The 20,012-nt window shown below is 37.8% G+C and overlaps 1 protein-coding gene across 1 annotated transcript in view; it reads left to right on the top strand.

Annotated features, from left to right (window-relative positions):
• The first annotated feature begins 631 nt into the window (after positions 1 to 631).
• The window catches only part of CSRNP3 (cysteine and serine rich nuclear protein 3), a 203,361-nt gene continuing 183,980 nt past the window's right edge, over positions 632 to 20,012 (top strand). The window contains exons 1-2 of the mRNA XM_006065133.4: positions 632 to 762; positions 15,176 to 15,337. The gene's annotated coding sequence lies outside the window, so the exon portion shown is untranslated. The remainder of the gene's footprint in view (positions 763 to 15,175; positions 15,338 to 20,012) is intronic.

The following is a 20,012-nucleotide window of genomic DNA, read 5'->3' as shown; positions in this document are numbered from 1 at the left end:
AGAAATTGATGCCAGCATTTAAGAAATATGAAGTAAAGCAAACCACATAACTTTGAAATATTTAAATATTCTAATGCTTGGGATTAAACATCTTTTTCATTGTGACTAGGCTCAGAAGCTGTTTTTAAGTGAAAACAGTGCCCAACAAAGGTTGAAATGCAAATAGTATTATACATCAATGTAAAGGGTCTTGATTCATTTTATCTCTTTGCAAACTAAATGTGCTAATGTTATCTTGATGTTCAGCCTCAACCTCTTCTATCTACATATCAAAACGTACAATGAGAAGATCATTTTTTTTTCCACTGGGGGGAAAAAAAAAATCAGTGGGAACTGAAAAATAGGCAATGTCCCTAAGCTCCACCATGAGTGTTTCACTTTGATTTCAGATGGGTAAGGCATTGATTAACCAGCCCTATTTTCCTAAAGCCAAAGCAAGACATTTTTACTTCAGTCGAGTTCACCTGCAGATATTTTCCATAGTTTGCAACTGTTCTTTGAAATATCTTTCATCTCTTTATTCCTTTCCTCTCCATATTCCTTTTTTCCCACTCCCTGCCTCTCTCCCAGCTGCAAGGATTTGTCCTCTAAAAGAGTGGGGGTGGGAGGGAACAGGGATGAAAGCAGACAGGGAGCATGAGCCGGAGAATGCCAGGATCTGGCTTTTGTTATTGGTTGGCTGCTGCCTGATGGATAGAAGAGGGAGGCGTGAACTCTTCAGTCTGTTCTGACGGAGCCGAAGTACAGAAACCATATTTACAGGTAAGAGCAAAAGAGAAGGGAAAACGTTCTTTTTCTTCAAAAGAGAATGCTTCTCAATTCTTACTGAGACAATTTTATGATCTAGAAATTATTCCATAAGACATTTCCTTGAAAGCGTGTCCCTCATATTACTTGAGGAAGCTTGCGATGAGCTGTTCTTTCTCCCTATAAAATCCTTAGCTGATAAAAACACCAGAGGCATGTTTTATCCTGGATAACTTTCTAGCAAGTGTTACTGGAGCAAAATTAATAGATAAAATGAGTCATCAAGTGTCTTTTATTGTTCATTTTTATTCAAGTGTATGTTATTGTGAATCGAAGGAAGACTGAGGAAAGCTCGGTAAATTCCACAGGTCCTGAGAAAATGGAGCTTTCTCTGAATATACAGTATAAAATTTCATGTGGTGTTTAATATTTACAACACAAGAAATGGCTTAGGAAAATAATTTTTGCAGGTTGTAGACTCTTTGAACAATAATTTAGCATGAATGATTTCTATGCATTTTATTTGGCTCACTCCTCTTGATAAAGAACATGTTATTGAGTAGTTATATCATTCTATTTAGTGAATTATAAGCTCACATGATAATTAAATAATTGTCTTTATCAACATGCATGGAGCTGTTTTCATTTTCAAAGTCCAGAAACCTGTTTTTGAAGAATTAAACATTGCTATAAAAAATAGCATCTTATTAGAAAAGTTTCATTGGTAGTTTTATTAATCAAAGATATCTATATAAGAATTCCATCACAGCATTTATATTGTTGGTAATACCCCTAGGGCAATATTTTTAACAGTTCAAAGATTGAGATTTTTCTTTACCAGTTCCTTCTCTCTCTTAATATTGTCTTTTATGTACCCTTAGGATAGACTTAAATGACATACTTATAACAGAGACATATGAAAAATAATCTACTCCAAGTACATTTAATTGTATAATGATTTTAATTTGTAAATATAGGTCAATTTAGGTTGGGAAACCTCATTAAAATGGAGTTCCTTTTAAGGTTATTACTGATTTGAACACACTGACCATCAATTAATACTTGTTGATTATATTAATAAAAGTCTTTCAATGATGACTTGTTCATATATTTTAAAAATGCTTCTTTTGAATGATTCACAAACTAATAGGAATGGACGTATACAATGTTTTTGGATTTTTTTTTTTTTGGTGTTGTGTTTGCTTTCTGTTTTTGTTGAGAAATGGATTTTACCTTTGAAGAACATACAAAAACATAGCAATTTTTGCAAAATTGAAAAAAGAGGAGGAGAAAAACTACTGAATGAAATGATTATCTAAATGAATGGAGAACTATCTTTAATTATCTAAATGTGCCAAGCATAGTTAATAATATGTTTACACACTTAAATGTCATAATGACCCAAGCAAATACTCTTGCATAATTTATTTTGAGCTATTTTTGGATTTCAAAAATTTAATGATGTTAAAATACTGCCATGTTTCTAATTATTGATGGATTCTTCTGATCTTGTTTTTCAAAACAAAATGATGGTAGAAATTAATACACCCCTTAGATTGGAATTTGAGGTGATAGGTAGCATCAGATATTCATCTTCTGAAATGTGTTAAAGAAAATAAGTTACAGAAGCTACATTTTTTTGAAAATTATAAATTCCAAGTAAATCTACCTCTAAGAATGAAGGGGAATTGATGAAAATTAGAGAGCAGAGTTCCACATGGTTTTAAATTATTCTGTTTCCTTGGAAACCAGCTGCTGCAGATGCATTTTGCTTTCTTTGGCTAAAAATATCATCCTTTTAATAATCGCTAAGGGAAAGGTTCTGAATAAAACCAGAGTATATTGTTGCTGCTTTTTATAATTTGCTTAATGGCTCTCATATTTTGGATGAAAAGTAGTTAAACCCTTTCTCAGTCAGACTTTTCTATCCTCCATGGGCAGCCGTCTGCATGAGATAACTATGGTAGATTTTCCTGCAGAGACTACGTGAAAAAGAATGTGTGTGTGTGTGTATGTGTGCATGTGTGCATGCACACACTGGAGTGGAGGCAAGAGAGAAAAAAAAGTATGAAAGAAAACAGTTAAGGGGTTCCTGTCCAAGTGAAGGATGAAACAAGACACATGAAACCCATGTAAGGCTGCTGCGTGAGTGATGCCAAAGGAAGATCATTTGCTTTTCCTTTAGTGCAAACATAAAGATTCAAATGTAGGTTTTTAATAGAGACCACTATATCCAACTTTGTGTCCTGGGCAGAATACTTTCTTTCTTTTTTCTCTTCATATTTGTAGCAGTTAGTAGGATACTGAGCAAGACAATAAATTAAGAAGCATTTTTTAATGTATCAGTCATTTCAATCATAAAAAGAGAAAAGCTTGAGATATATGTTCAGTCTATGGATCGTGAAAAGGATTAAATACATATTTTGACATATGAGATTAAAAATGTCTTTTAACTTAATGTCCAGACCATCTTTGGTTAATGTAGTCATTTTCTTACCTTTGTAATATATCTAACATATATAAAAAATCACATATTTCAACAACCTAATAACTGTTTTTCAATAGTATTAAGGTAATATATTTGAAGTTTAATAGGAATTACTATAAATATACATACTTACTGTTTTATTTGAAACCTTTTGCAATTTTTTGGACATGAAATTTTTATGTGGCTTTTCTTTATAAGAAATAAAAATCACGTGTACACCCGTGGTGGATTCATGTTGATGTATGGCAAAACCAATACAATATTGTAAATTAATCTCTAATTAAAATAAATAAATTTTAAAAAAATTTTAAAAAAAAGAAAAATAAAAATCACAACAATCATCGTATTTTACCCTAGGCAATTTTTTAAATTAAAACATTATCATTATGATTTTTTTATCTCAGCTATTTGGTGAAAGGGAAAATTCGGCATAAAGCTGCTATATATTTCCTGGATCATTAGAAGCATGTGGGCTCAGTCATGTCTGACTCTTTGGGACCTATGGACTGTAGTCCACCAGGCTCCTCTGTCCATGGGATTTCCCAGGCAATAATACTGGAGCAGGTAGCCATTTCCTTCTCCAGGGAATCTTCCTGACCCAGGGATCAAACCTGTGCCTCCTGTGTCTTCTACATTGCAGGAAGATGCATTTTTTTATAAATCAGATGAGAGTCCTAATTCTATCTTCCCTTTCACCACTTGTTTAAATGCTTTTGACATATAATATCTTATTTTAATAATATTAACCTTAGTCTATTAGATTAATTGTTAGCAATGGAGCAAATAAAGTACTACAAGCTTAAACCATGTTTTAATATATTTAATATGTAAGCAATACATTATTTAAAGTTAAATTAACTTGGTATGTCACTATGTAATTTTTCAAAAAGAGTTAGGATAATGGGAAGTACTTAGTTTTTATCAATTAACACACACAAAGCACTTCAATAGCAGCACTTTCATCATAAACACAGATGACATTAAAGAGCATGCTAACAAATCAGATAGACTAGTAAATGAATTATGCAACCTGTGCAAATAACTCATTTCAGGCACATTCAAAATTATCAAGTATGTTTCAAGTTCCTGAAAAGAATGCATTGCATGGACTTTAGCTACAGATAATTTCTAAGTACAGTTTGTTAATAGTGATTCTTTACTGCTTTATGCTTTCTATTTGCTTAAAGTAGCTTGCCAGATTCATAGGTGAGTTTACATAGGTCTCTTAAGTCTCACGAAATGTATTCAGGAATATGAAATATTAATAGTTACCTTTATAATATAGGTAGACAACTTTATATCTATAATGAGAATATGCTGCCTTGGCAAATAACCTTACACTGCTGGAAATGGAAGGGTGGGATTTAGGAGAAATGGAAATTCCACTAGGATAAGGGATCTCAGGTCAGGTTTCACTGTTCAAACTGTGCTAGGTGCTTCAAGTAATTCAAGCAAATGAAAAACCATGTTAGTGTTTGTATTGTGGTAGGCCATGATTTGGGCTTCCCTGGTAGCACAACTCTGCAGTGCAGGAGACCCCGGTTCAATTCCTGGGTCAGGAAGATCCCCTGGAGAAGGGATAGGCTACCCACTCCAGTATTCTCAGGCTTCCCTGGTGGCTCAAACAGTAAGGAATCCACCCACTGGGTTTGATCCCTGGGTTGGGAAGATCCCCTGGAGGAGGGAATGGCAACCCACTCACTTTTCTTGGGAAAATCCCCATGGACAGAGGAGCCTGGCAGACTACTGTTCATTGGGCTCACAAGGAGTCGAACATGACTGAATGACTAAGCACAGCACAGCACAGGCCTAACTCAAAAATATTCTTGATCAGAATTAATTTTTGACTTGGTATATATCTACTACCTGATAGTATAGTATAAGGTTTATATCAGTATAGAAAGGGCGTTGATTCAAAGCAGCATTATTATTCTTTAGTTACCATTTTGTGAATCAAGGAGCAAAGGAATGGATTTGCTTATCAAGGTACTGATCACATTTGGATGTTTTACATATCTCAGTGTATCAGTTGGGCAACTCATTCTATTTCTTAGTCAACTGTTTAGATCTCAGTGGATGACAAATAGACTAAATAGTTTGACCTGAAAATCACTGAATGTACATACTCTGAGAATAGAGATTCAATATAACTTTTCAAGCATTTAATAGAAGATTATGATGACCTTGATAAATGTCAATGCTAATTCTAAGGATGACACTTCACCAAGAAAATTACTTAGTGGGAGTTCAATTTTACCATTCATTCATTTTAGTCTCATGGCCAAAAAGATAGATAGTAGACATGTGATTTATTGCCAGAGAGTCTGTGTACTTTAGTTAGATCAAGGGCTTAACACATCATCTTCCAATACAAGAAAAGTTAGTGCACACAACACTTTGCTATAGATACATTTCTCCTGACTCACATGCACATTTTTAACAATATTAGTTCTTATGTAAAATTTTGTATCTTTAAACAATAATGACTACAAAAGTCCTTTGGCAAACACTCATTTAATTTTCATTATTCCCTTTAAATATTTTAGTCTTCCATCATTCTAGAAGTGTAGAGATAATTCCATCCTGGACTGCTTACTTTGCCTGTGAAGAAAGTAAGGCACAGAGAAGGATTCTCACAATGATATTGTAGTGGGAAACTGAGAACTACGCAAAACAAGAACAGCCAAACACTATGTTTGTATTAAGTATTGGTTATAATGCATTAAATACTGGATGAATGAAAAGAAGAGTTGGGAAGACTTTGGAAGAGGGCGAAGAAACGTGGTGTACCAGATGCTCCCTAATGTGCAAAAACACAGAAATTTTAGAGTTGCACGGAACTCCCCATTTAGACCTGCTTTGGGTTTCCTGTCATCCTGGTCACTTTGACTTATTGTCATAATCTCCTCGACTTTCTGTGAGTTTGCTCTCAGGGTCAAAACTGCATTCCAGTTTTGTTTTCTAGTAAGTGTTGATTCAGTTAGCTGCTGTCATCTTGTGGATCTATCACAACATATTTAGTAAATGAAACAAGCCACCTCTTAAACAGGACTCCTGAATGCATTTACAAAGATTTTCATTTCCTTTTCTATGTCAGCTTAGGCTAGCCATGGAAAATCAATATTTTTCATCAGTCATTACCCAGGTAAAACTGGTTTTGATGTTGTCAGCATATTAAGGCAGAAAGATTGAGAAAGATTCTCAAAAGTCATTTAAAAAAATTCTTGGATTGCTGTCTTAAAATTCCTTTCTAATAGCTCATAAAACTTACACCTTAGATTGTTTGGCCACTGTGATATCTGTATCAGTACAGGGCCCTGAGTGGACTCTCCCAACCTGCCCGCTAAGGTTCCCAAGAACGGAGGGTCAAATGGAAAACTGAGTTTAGGGACTCCATTATAAGCTTCTGTATTCAGAGATCATCACGCACTACGGGCAGGACCACCAAGAGCAGTCTTAAGACCACCTCAGGCCTGTCTTGTACTCCCTGCCATGGCTTTTTAGTGTGGTCCTTCCAGTCACTTCTCTGACCTCTCTACAACCTTTTACAACTATCTCAGTTATAATTCTGTGGCAGAGGGTTTCCTTTGTCTTATGTCATCAACATCTATCATAATGCCTGATATGTTTGATGTATCAAAATTGTACCAAAATTGTTTTGCTTTCAGAGTAAATATGTGAATGATCTTGTCAGAGAGTCATCTTACCCTTTTCCTTATACCTTTTCAATGACAGACACGCATTACATGCCAAGATCGTCCCTTTCTTTCACGTGCTTCTTTGTCAACACCCTTCAGTGTGACAGTGTTTGTGTTACATAAATGTCATTAAGCTACAAAAAAGCTTGTATCACAGACTTTTTATTGTGCAAACTCCATTTGAGCTCTCTCTGACTTTAGCAGGAATCACGTCTGTGCACAGTCCTCACTCACCATGCCTCTCTGCACCGTGCTGTTCCTCTATACCACTCTTCTGTTTCTGAAGAGTAGAATATGCACACACACACCCCATCATATATTAAATCAATGGACTAATTATATATTAATGTAATTAATTATAATTTTATATTAACACAAATCTTAGTGTTTGTGTAAGAAAATACAGTAATATGTGTTTTATCAATCTATAATATATATACTCTTGTTTAATACTCACTTTCTTGATTTGAAGTTATTTAGCAACACTGATTAAAGGTTAAATTATTCAGCAATATTTTTCTTCTGCTTCAGATCCACTTTCTGCCATTTTTCTTGTATTCTGGTGAACACTTTTAAGTCATCATGTTTGGCAGGTGACAATGCTGAATCAGCTACAGAGAAACCAAGGGTGTGTGCTAAGAGTTCATATACCCATTTTACTGGGGTTTAGTATGTCTCACGGAGAAGGTGATGGCACCCCACTCCAGTACTCTTGCCTGGAAAATCCCATGGCCAGAGGAGCCTGGTGGGCTACAGTCCATGGGGTCGCGAAGAGTCGGACATGACTGAGCGACTTCACTTTCACTTTTCACTTTCATGCATTGGAGAAGGAAATGGCAACCCACTCCAGTGTTCTTGCCTGGAGAATCCCAGGGATGGGGGAGCCTGGTGGGCTGCTGTCTATGGGGTCACACAGAGTCAGACACGACTGAAGTGACTTAGCAGCAGCAGCAGCAGTATGTCTCAAGGCAAAGGTAAGCAATAATACAGGACAAGTGAAAGTCCCAGTCTACCATAGCAAGGTAGAATAGAACTTCCAGTTTAAAAAAAAAAAAAAATTACAAGATGTATTGTCTGGGGAGACTGTAGAGAAAGAAGACTGATAATAGCTAATATATCTTCAAATATACTCATGTGTGGGGACTGTACTGTGGTGTACATTGCATTTTTGCATTTGTTGCTAAGTGGCATATGTACATATCCCCTGAATGGAGGATTCAGTCAGCCAGTCAGCACATCTGCTTCTAGAAGTGCATCATCTAGTGCAAATTGGGTATTGTATTGATAACCATGGCTAACCTTTAGTTCTTTAGATAGTATAGCATAATGATTGATGGAATGTATAGCAAACTTTGCCTTTATATAAACAATAATTCAGTTCCCAGACATGCTATCTTACTGCCTGTGTAAATGTGGGCAAGTTACTTAAGCTATCTGAGCCTCAGTTTCCCTTTCTGTGAAATTCAGTAATCTACCTGGATGATATTGTAAAGATTGATAGATCCACATAGTACATTTTTCACCACAGAATTTAAGGCATAATCACGAATGGTATGCAATTTCAGTTGTTATTGCTAGTCATCCTTTTCTGTTAACAAACTAAGAATGGAAAGGGCAAAGTAATCCCTAGGGTTTTTAATGGCTTCCTAAATACTATTCCTCATTAGGGGATTAAAAAATTCCTTTTTTCTTCCTATTTTTCCATATTAGCTGCAATTAACTCATTGGATATCAGCTGGCTAAATTAGTACTGTATGAGCTAGTGAAATTGCAAAAACGATTTAAGCAGTAAGATACCATTAAGAATCAAAGAAGAGTGTAATGATTAAAATATGATTTCAAGAACTAAAACACCTGGGTTCGAATGCTGCCTGTAAGACTAGTTATGACCTTGGTTCATTATCTAACCTCTTTGTACTTTAGTTTTTAATCTGAAAATGATATTAATAACAATGCTTACCAATAATAACGCTTACTTCATATGTATACAACAAAGTTAAAAACGTTAATATATGTTGTCTTACTTTTCTATTGCCTTAGAACAAATTACCACAAACTTAATAATTTAAAACAATGCCTGCTTTTAGCATATAGTGCTATAGATCAGAAGTCTGACAGAGTGTGGCTAAATTCTTAGCCTAATGTCTCATGAGGCTGAACGCAGGGTCAGCTCGGTTGAATTCTTACCTGATCACTCTGGGGGAAAATCTACTTCAAAGCTCATTGACAGAATTCAGTTCCTTGTGCTTATAGGGTCCCTGCTTCCTCCTTTGCTGTGGCTAGAGCCACTCTTAGAATCTAGAGGCTGCACATATTTCTTGACACATGACCCCTTCCATCTTCAAAGTCAACCAGAGAGAATCTCAATTTCATGGGATTAAGTCAGGCCCACCTAGATAATCTACTAGGTCACTGATTTGGGACTTCCGTTACATATGCAAATTTCCTTTGCCATATGATGTGGAAAGAGTGATATTTCACCCTATTCACAACCCTGGGGTTATATAAAGAATGCCCACTAGAGGGTGGGGAATCTTGTCCACCACCTTAGAATCCAGCATTGTTGCTGTTCAGGCGCTGTCTTGTCCAACTCTGTGATCCAATGAACTGCAGTACATCAGGCTTCCCTGTCCTTCACCATCTGCTGGAGTTTGCTCAAACTCATGTCCATTGAATCAGGGATGCTATCTAACATCTCGTCCTCTGCCACCCTCTTCTCCTTCTGCCTTCAATCTTTCCCAGCATCACGGTCTTTTTCCAATGAGTCGGCTCTTCACATCAGGTGGTCAAAGTATTGGAGCTTCAGCTACAGCATCAGTCCTTTCAATGAATATTCAGGACTGATTTCCTTTAAAATTGACTGGTTTGACCTCCTTACTGTCCAAGGGACTCTCAAGAGTCTTCTCCAGCACCACAATTCAAAAGCATCGATTCTGTAGCACTCAGCCTTCTTTATGGTCCAACTTTCACATCCATACATGAGTCCTGGAAAAGCCATAGCTTTGACTATATGGACCTTTGTCAGCAAAGTGATGTCTCTGCTTTTTAATACACTATCTAGGAAAAAGTGGAAACAGTGACAAATTTTATTTTCTTGGAATCCAAAATCACTGTGGACAGTGACTGCAGCAATGAAATTAAAAGACACTTGCTTCTTGGAAGAAAAGCTATGACACACCTAGACAGTGTATTTGAGTATCTGCTGCTGCTGCTGCTGCTGCTAAGTCGCTTCAGTCGTGTCTGACTCTGTGCGACCCCATAGATGGCAGCCCACCAGGCTCCCCCATCCCTGGGATTCTCCAGGCAAGAACACTGGAGTGGGTTGCCATTTCCTTCTCCAATGCATGAAAGTGAAAAGTGAAAGTGAAGTCGCTCAGTCGTGTCCGACTCTTAGTGACCCCATGGACTGCAGCCCACCAGGCTCCTCCGTCCATGGGATTTTCCAGGCAAGAGTACTGGAGTGGGGTGCCATTGCCTTCTCTGATTTGAGTGTCCAGTTTTGTATAAAAGCATTCAGCTATTGTTTTGAATATTTTAATTAAAATATGACTCATGTTTGACTGACAAACAAAATTTTAACTGTTTACATATTAGGAAAATTATTAAGGAAATATATACCTCTGTAAAAGGAATTGTTGGATATAGGCTCAGTAACAATACTGCATTCCTCTAAGTTAGGTAAAGAGAATCTAATTTAACTCCTTTTTTTTTTTTTTTTTTTTTTTGGACCTAGGACACATATGACCTTGTTAGGGGACCCTGAATTAGAATTCTAAAACCTTTGACTTCTAACAAATATTGTAATTGTTTAGGTGCTAGAAAATATAAATTAAGTCATTCATAGTCCTCTCTGTTTGCTAACAGTTTCTTCCAGCCATGTACTCTCAAAAGAGCATTCTGAGTTATAGGGTGACTTAACATTGTTTAGAATTGCTCTCCCTGGGCTATGTGGCTGGGACAAATTCAATCAAGGATATTTATAATAATTCTGTTCTCCCTTCCCACCTATTACTGCAGACATCTGAATGGGGGTAGCATCTTAATTTCTCTCACAATTTAACTTCTCCTGCATGAGCTCAGTGTCTGTTGCCATGGAAATAATTGTAACATTGCAATTTTGGTACTACAACAGGAGCACACTACAGCAGAATCAAATTGGCAAGCACAAAGTAGGATGAATCTCTTTTCTTCTCTCTCTCCAAGTATTTCTTTTGCTTTGAGACATTTTTTCCCACCCTTTCTTTGTATTTACTGAGCTATGTAATTACATGGTTCATTTTCTCCTTAATGACTATTCAACTTTCTTCAAGGTCACTAGAACTAAAGTAAAAATGTGAGCAAATTCACACAAATTATTTACATTGATTTCATACCAATTAAGGAAAAACTTCCAAACAGTTTCCTATAACTAATAAACAGAGTACATCAACATTTTTAAAAATCCGTCAACAGCTCTCCGTTTTTAGGAGGTTTTCTGCAGTTCTTTTAAAATCTCCATAATTTGCTTACAGATAAGAGAGATTCTCCAACCAATGGCCTTCAAAGAGGGTCAGCTCCAAGCCAGAATCCTATAACCCTTGCAGTAACAAGTAGTAATTATGAATTTTACGTTGAAAAAATCTTGAATGAGTAACTTTGGGGAAGGTGGTGGATAAAATAGTTATTAAGTCTTTGCCTCCATTTTTCCCATCAATAGGTAAATCTTTGATAATGGTCACCTTCCATATAATGCCTCTTCTCTACCAAATTAAAAGTATTCCTTTAGAATAATGAAAGAAAGCTTACATTTTCATTGTTAATTTTATTTGCCAAAGCAGTATCACAAAGTGCTCAGACATATCAGAATTGGTCCTATTTGAAACCTAACAGGTAAGGTGGCTTCCATTATCATCAAATATTTGTTAGATTTAGATACCAGAGGTGATTGTAGGTAAAATTAAGTAACCACATTGCTTTGGGAAGCACTTTGACCTTCCACACCCTTCTAACCTCTTTCTAAATTCTTTTCCCCCAGAAGAAATCTCTTAAGCCCTCTGACTTATCAGGTTCTGATTTGAACTATTCATCTGAGCTGCTAAGTCCTCCTTAATTCTAGACTTTTCCATTTCCCCATCAAATCTACCTTTCCTTTATCATAAGTGAAGTGAAAGTGAAAGTTGCTCAGTCATGCCCAACTCTTTGTGACCCCATGGATATACAGTCCATGAGTTTTCTAGGCCAGAATACTGTAGTGGGTAGCCTTTCCCTTCACCAGGGGATCTTCCCAACCCAGGGATTGAACCCAGGTCTCCCGCATCACAGGCAGATTTTTTACCAGCTGAGCCACCAAGGAAGCCCCTAAGAATACTGGAGTGGGTAGCCTATCCCTTCTCCAGCGGATCTTCCCCACCCAGGAATTGAACTGGGGTCTCCTGCATTGCAGGCATATTCTTTACCACCTGAGCTACCAGGGAAGCCCACTCCTTTATCATAAGCCCTCTTTAAAAAAAAAAAAGAAAAAATAGGCGAATGAGTGGTCCTTTTAAAGTATAAGTGAGATCTTATCACTCCACTACTTAAGCCCTCTAGCTCATGTAGAATAACATCCAAAGTTTTGACAGTCTCTACACAATTTAGCCCCCAACACTTGTCTAAACTCATTGCCTCCTATGCCCAGACCAGGACCTTGGGCACCTGCCTCCTATAGCTTGATCTGCTCTTTACCCAAATGTCAGACTGACTGGCTCCCTTACTTTCCTTACTCTAACATGAGCTCACCAATTAATTCAAAATGCAGTGTTCTTTAACAGCCAAATTTCTGATCGCTATATCACTTGACTGCTTAACTTTCTTCATAGTATTTAACTCCACAGAACATATATCATACTTAATTTACTTATCTGTTTATTTACCCTTTCCCCAACAACAGTGAGTAGGGGAACACTGTTAGAGGAATGATTTTTTTTCCTGTGTCGTTACTTTAGCATTCTCTAGCATCTAAAATGGAGAAGGCAATGGCACCCCACTCCAGTACACTTGCCTGGAAAATCCCATGGACAGAGGAGCCTGGTATGCTGCAGTCCATGGGGTGGCTAAGAGTCGGACACGACTGAGCGACTTCACTTTCACTTTTCACTTTCATGCATTGGAGAAGGAAATGGCAACCCACTCCAGTGTTCTTGCCTGGGGAATCCCAGGGATGGAGGAGCCTGGTAGGCTGCCGTCTATGGGGGTCACACAGAGTCGGACACGACTGAAGCGACTTAACAGCGGCAGCAGCATCTAAAATAGTCACTGGTACATGGTAGAAGCTCAAGAAATGTTTATTGAATAAATAATAAATGGCCCCTTGAAGTATGGAAAACAAACAGATTTCTTTTCTATTAGAATGGCATAAATATCTGAATGAACACACTCAGATTCCCTTACTCAACAATCTGAACTGGAATATATTAAAAGAACAAGAGAATTGGTGTTTAGTGTTGAGGTTTTCAAAATAAAATAGAAGATGTTATCTCAGAAATAAAACTGTATGCAGTTAAGAATACTAGAAAGCAGAAAATATAGAAACAGAGGAAGCTAGTCAATGGAAGGACTTGGAGCAAATACTCCCCCACAGAAGTATAGCTACCAAAATTGACATTGAGACTCCATGAGGTCACTGAGAGGTAAATGAAAGTAGCCAGACTTTTTAAGAAAGTCTATTTTGATTTGTTCCTTGTTACAGATAGGATTGCCATGCTGAGGTTTGATGGCTTAAGATACCACCTCTCCTTGGTAGTGCGTATTGTGCAAGCATCTTTGTAAAATGAGTTTGTTCTCCCAACTCATGTGTCTCTAGCAAAGGCATTTCAGGTATTGTGTTGGGCTAGTATGGAAGAGAATGTTTTGAATACTTATTCTGTTAATTCTTCTAAGCCACAGATCTAAAGCGTTATTTGTCTATCTTATAGAGCCAATCTAAGACGGGCTTTACATTACAGGGTAACATAAGAATCACTCCTTAATTTTAGTTTTATAAACAAAATTAATAAGGAAGTGGGACATGTGAAAGCTAGCAGTGTAAAGGATTGCTCCTGAATGTGAATGGGGCATTGGCCAGATTTTAGAGTGGGTCAAATTGGGAGAACACGGAGGTGAAATGACCTGGACCTAAGTAGTGGCTTTCCACCTTGGCCTGTGTGTGCATCTCCAGTTTTCCACAGTTTACACTGTTTACTACCCATGGTCTCTTTGGTTGTGAGATCATTTATTATGATTCCTACGCTATCATTTTTCTTAGGGTAGAGAAGTATTTCTTGATACCTTTGTTACAAATAACAGGAGAAAAATGAGAGGACTGAGATGATTTTATTATATCTGATCCTGTTTACTTGTTGAAATTAACTGCCATTGTAAGAATTTGTGTTTGCAACCACTGATTATCATCAGAGTTACTTTATGGCTATGAGGAAATTATTACTCTCAGAGGCCTAATGGCTCATCTAAATTGATATTAACAATTTTTAAAAAATGTATCAGGCTACCTCACACTGGCTTTCAGTGACCATGTTGATACAAAGAATGAAGAGGCTCAAATTAATATTTTATCCAGCAAAAGATTTAGGGACTGTGATTTAGCCTGTATAAAATTTATTCAGCCAGCCTCCATGGTACAGGATTCCAGAATTCCCTGTAGCTCCGCTGAACTGACTGGAAACACGATAAGGCATCTAAATTCTGTAGGTACAGCCGTTCCTAGCAACCAATTTGATTTTTGACGGACAAAGAGCCCCAGGAAAGTAGACGCCTTTGTACCTGAGCAAAAAAGAAATCCCAAGCAAGATAGACATGCCCTAATCAGTATGCTCTGGGTATGACAGCATGCAAGTGAGTGATCTATTTCGTTCTGAACCTTGGCTCTGTCAATGACAGAACACGATTTACTAGAACAAATCAAATAAATGTATTTGACTCCTGTTTTGACATTTCAAAACGCTGAACCATATTTCCTTATGCAGCCCTCTGATTTCACATTTTTAATTTTGACTTTTTCTTACAAAATACTCTTGTCAGAATGAGAATGCAAATAGCAATGAATCAGGGTAGAAATACTTTCGAACATTGTGGAAAGAATTATTTCTGCATGGATATGATAGTCTGGCAGATGTGGTGCAAAAAATTACAGCCCTCCCCGCCACCTCCAAAGAACGACTTGGAGACCTAGACTGTGCAATCAGTGGTCAGATGTTTCAGTACTCTGTTGTTCCCATGCTCGTTACAGTTACATGTGACAGTGCTGCAGCGATCAGTGGAATTTCCAAGGGGAGGTTGGAGGAAATTGATGGCTCCTTACCCTGCTCCTCTGTGCAGGAATCTGACGATGAAGTTTTTAGCTGTGACAGTGTTGATAGCGTCAATCCATCCACTTCTAACCATTTTACTGGTGAGTATCTGAGGCTGTATTTCAGATTGTACTCTAAATTGTGTTGTATGGTCGATTCTTGGAATTTTTATCTGTATCCATTGGCTTATATTTGCCCCTCAGCTGTTTATCAAAACAGACTTAATTTGTAAACCATGATACCATTTGGGTTCATTAACTATCAGTAGTCTACTCCTGTTTATCTCTGCAGAGTGAGTGAGTATGAGAGGCAGAAATGAGTCCAAACTAAGGTAAGCAAATAGCAAGTGAAAATAATTCCCTGTGTGTCTTCAGCTTTCTGAAGCAGAGCCATCCTTTTGAAATCTAAATCACTCGAGCTCTTTTGAACATGTAATACTGGCTAATGAGTTGTGGAATATTTGCAGTACTGAGTACAAAACATTCACTTCCAGTGTGAGAAAATGATGTTTGTTTTTAAAAGAATGCTACTCCGAAATGAAAGCCTTGGAAACCCTAAGATTCTGTAATTGTTTGAACACTGGTTAACCTCAAACCAAAGGCCAGATTCATGCACTACAGTAAATGTAGCTTTCTACACATATATGGGCTTCCCAAGTGGTTCAGCAGTAAAGAATCTGCCTGCCAATGCGGGAGACACAGGAGACATGGGTTTGATTCCTGAGTCAGGAAGATCCCCTTGAGAAGGAAATAGCAACCCACTCCAGTATTCTTACCTGGAAAATCCCACGGACAGAGGAGTCTGGCAGGCTACGGTCCATGGGGTTGCAAAGAGTCAGACATGACTGAGTCACTGAGCATACATACGTACATATATACTTCTCCTATGCTGTTAATGTGAACAGCATCATTTAATTTAGTGTGATAGGTTCAGACTTGAAGTTGTAGCCATTTTAAGTTGCATTCCTTGTGACAGATGCTCATATGAAGACTTTGAAACAGGCAAATCTTTTCTAACATATCCATGTCCATTCAACACCATGTGATTTTAAAATTATTTTTTAGAAGAGTTAGTATCATTCAAAGAAAAACTAAAAAAAGTCAGTAAAAGCCCCTTAAGTTCACCCTGACTGGTATAAATTTCTTTTTAAAGGTGCATTCCTTAAATAAAAGTAAAAATTATACAATACAAAAGAGAAGTTTTTTCTTTTCCACAATAGTATTTCCTAGAATTATTTTTGTAGGGCATTTGTGTTTGGGTTTTTTTTTTTTTTAGCTCACCAAAGAAAGAAAGAAAGGGAAGTCACTCGGTCATGTCCAACTCTTTGCGTCCCCAAGGACTGTAGCCCACCAGGCTCCTCCATCCATGGGATTTTCCAGGTGAGAGTACTGGAGTGGGTTGCCATTTCCTTCTCCACACACTGACATTTATACAATGTGACCCCTCTAATTCCATCTTTAAACTTCTTCTCCCCAACCTCCAAGAATTCAAAAAATCGTTTGGTTTTCATGAATTCTCCATCATCACTGTTAGAAGGATTTAAAATAAAAATAGGTAAAACTTTATAATAATGTTTAGCCTCTGTATTATTTATCTCTTGACTAAAGTAAAACTTAGTTTTAATGAACTTGTACAAAGTATAAAAGAGTAGGGAGAAGATAAAGGAACACCCAGGCAAAGGGAGAAAACGATAGCTGTTTGGAGACTAAGATTCTCTGGTTACAAAGGGAAGTTAGATTTATTGGGGGATACGTTTTGTTTGAAATTTATCAGTACCTCCCTGTCATCCATGGTGCCTGGAAGAGCACTGAACACTGAATAAGGCTTGAAAGTTAAAGTGAAGTCACTCAGTTTTGTCCAATTTGTGACCCCATGGACTGTACCCTACCAGGCTCCTCCGTCCATGGGATTTTCCAGGCAAGAATACTGGAGTGGGTTACCATTTCCTTTTCCAGGGGATCTTCCCGGCTCAGAGATCAAACCCAGGTCTCCTGCATTGCAGGCAGATTCTTTACCGTCTGAGCCACCAGTGAAGCAAATGATACTTAGACTCCTATATTGGTGAATGGATTAATTTTTAGACAATTTTTATACTTTCTTGATAAATAAAAATTATATATAGTTAATGTGCACAACTGGAGAAGGCAATGGCAACCCACTCCAGTACTCTGTGCCTGGAAAATCCCATGGACAGAGGAGCCTGGTGGGCTGCAGTCCATGGGGTTACGAAGAGTTGGACACAACTGAGCGACTTCACTTTCACTTTTCACTTTCACACATTGGAGGAGGAAATGGCAACCCACTCCAGAGTTCTCGCTTGGAGAATCCCAGGGACGGAAGAGCTTGGTGGGCTGCCGTCTCTGGGGTTGCACAGAATCAGACACGACTGAGGCGACTTAGCAGCAACAGCAGCAATGTGCACATGATATTTTAATACACATATGCATTGTGAAATGATTACCACAGTCAAACTAATAAACATTTTCATCATCTCACATAATAACTTTTTTTCTTTTTTGGTGGTAGTGAGAACCTAAGATCTACTCTCTTGCCAGTTTCAAGAACAAAATACATTATTTTTATAATTTCAGACAAATTTTTTAAAACTGGAGAGAAAGAGTCCCTTGTCCTTCAAAAAGCAACTGCTACTGCTGCTGCTAAGTCACTTCAGTTGTGTCCGACTCTGTGCGACCCCATAGAAGGCAGCCCACCAGGCTCCCCTGTCCCTGGGATTCTCCAGGCAAGAACACTGGCGTGGGTTGCCATTTCCTCCTCCAATGCATGAAAGTGAAAGTGAAGTCGCGCAGTCGTGTCCGACTCTTAGCGACCCCATGGACTGCAGCCTACCAGGTTCCTCCATCCATGGGATTCTCCAGGCAAGAGTACTGGAGTGGGGTGCCATTGCCTTCTCCCAAAAAGCAACAGTATGCATTTAAATTCAAGACTCTCAGAACACTATTAAATACCTTCTGTGTGTCCCTTGAGAGCGCTTATTCTGCAAGTCACAGAGAATGGCAGGGTCTCCTAGTATTTCTCAACTCGTTCCCCTTTAGCCATTTCTGAAAAACACCACCAACCTAGAACCTCTTTCTTTGAGATCCTCCTCCTCTAGTGCAGTGCAGCATTTTCCACACGATTTTTTTTAAAGCCTGCAGCATGCTTAAACCCCCTCCCTGGTGTCTGTGCTTCTCCTAAAGTTACAAATTGACTCTCTCCTGGAAAAATCAATTTCAGGCCTTCTCTATGCAAGGTGCCTATTGATTTCTATAGCTTATGAGTTCACAAAGTACCTATAATGTTCGTTTAAACACCATCCGCTCTTACAATTGCAGTTCAAGATACTTTCCAGATGAAAGTGATGTTCTGGTGGTTTAGAGGGGTTTGAAAAATTATAGGTCAGGCACTAGTTATGAGCACCTGAACAGTTCCCTGGAGGGTAAAAGTTTGAGTGGAGAGTGGTTTTATTTTGATGAAATAAACTATTTGATAACTATTTTGCTATCTGGTCCCAATTTTTCTGTTTCATCACCATGGCACAAGTCTGTGGAGAAGGAGACATCTACTGTGTACAGAGACGGCAGGCTAGTAAAGAAAGCAGCTGCGACGTTTGATTAGCTTTTTCAGCATTTTGTTGCAAATTTTCAAGGGTTTTGAGGGAAATATTTACTGATACTCCTCTGTAAGGAAACAGAGATAGGCATCATTGAACAACTTGTAATTGAATGTGTGATCAAAACTCTGATTTGGGATAAACAGTGGGGAGGAGGGGCCAAAAAGAATAGATGGAAATGTAACAGTAATGGGGGGATTTCTTGTTTTCTGTGGGTTATTCTCAGCCTGATCTCCAGTACAAAACTGGAGATTATTTTATAAAATTGGACAATTGAGGAAGAAATTCCATTTTAATTTTTTTAGAGGATCCAATGATCTTTTATATGAGTAAGACAAAAAAAAATTAGTACTGACAACCCTCATTTTGAATTCAAAGAATTTTAGAACTAGTAGAGCCTTTGAGAACATCTAGATAGACGCCCTTATTTTACAGATATGGAGACCACAGCCAAGGGAGATTAACTTGACAAGAATCCAGATGTGAGATAGCGGCAGAGAACTTTATTGTAGATCCCTAGAGGGTCGGCCTTTCTCTCGACTGTGCTGCTCTCTAACAGGTCTGTTTCGTCACTATTTAAGTAGAGGACCCAAATCATCAAGTCAAAGACATGCTTTATCTTTTGTGCCATCTCCTCTTAGAAACAGAATGAGCACATCTTTTGGTGAAGGTAATTGGCTCCTCATCTTCTGTTGCCTTTTTTTTTAAAGTTGGCTTTTATAGAAAGCATGATTTCCTGGCTGTAATACAATATCAGGGATGAGTTTATGAATAAATTCAATGAGCCTAAAGAAATACGGGACAGAGAATTCAATTTGAGTGTGAATGAACAATTCCTCTTCCTCTTTCTGTGACAGGGCAGACTGTTGAGACTTTGTGTGTCCCTGACAATGATGGAAATATCTTAGAGCAAACATGTTTTATGTTTACATGAATGAAATTGGTTTGTCTTGGTGACATAATGCTACTTGTGATAATGTGAAAATATTACGATGAAAGTAGGTGAGATGCAGTTTGCAGTGTGCATCTTCAACAGCAGCTAACAAATAGAAGTTTCTTTGATTTACTTAGAAATAGAACCCTGTGCATTCCATTTTTGCCAGAAGGGTGAATGGTCATCCTTGATTCCCTGAAGAAAAAAAAGATAATGATACCCTTCCATCCCT

The sequence above is a fragment of the Bubalus bubalis genome, chromosome 2 (genome assembly GCF_019923935.1).
Source record: "Bubalus bubalis isolate 160015118507 breed Murrah chromosome 2, NDDB_SH_1, whole genome shotgun sequence".
NCBI lineage: Eukaryota > Metazoa > Chordata > Mammalia > Artiodactyla > Bovidae > Bubalus > Bubalus bubalis.
Note: the sequence above shows the minus strand (reverse complement) of the source record. Positions and strands in the feature narration are given on the sequence as shown.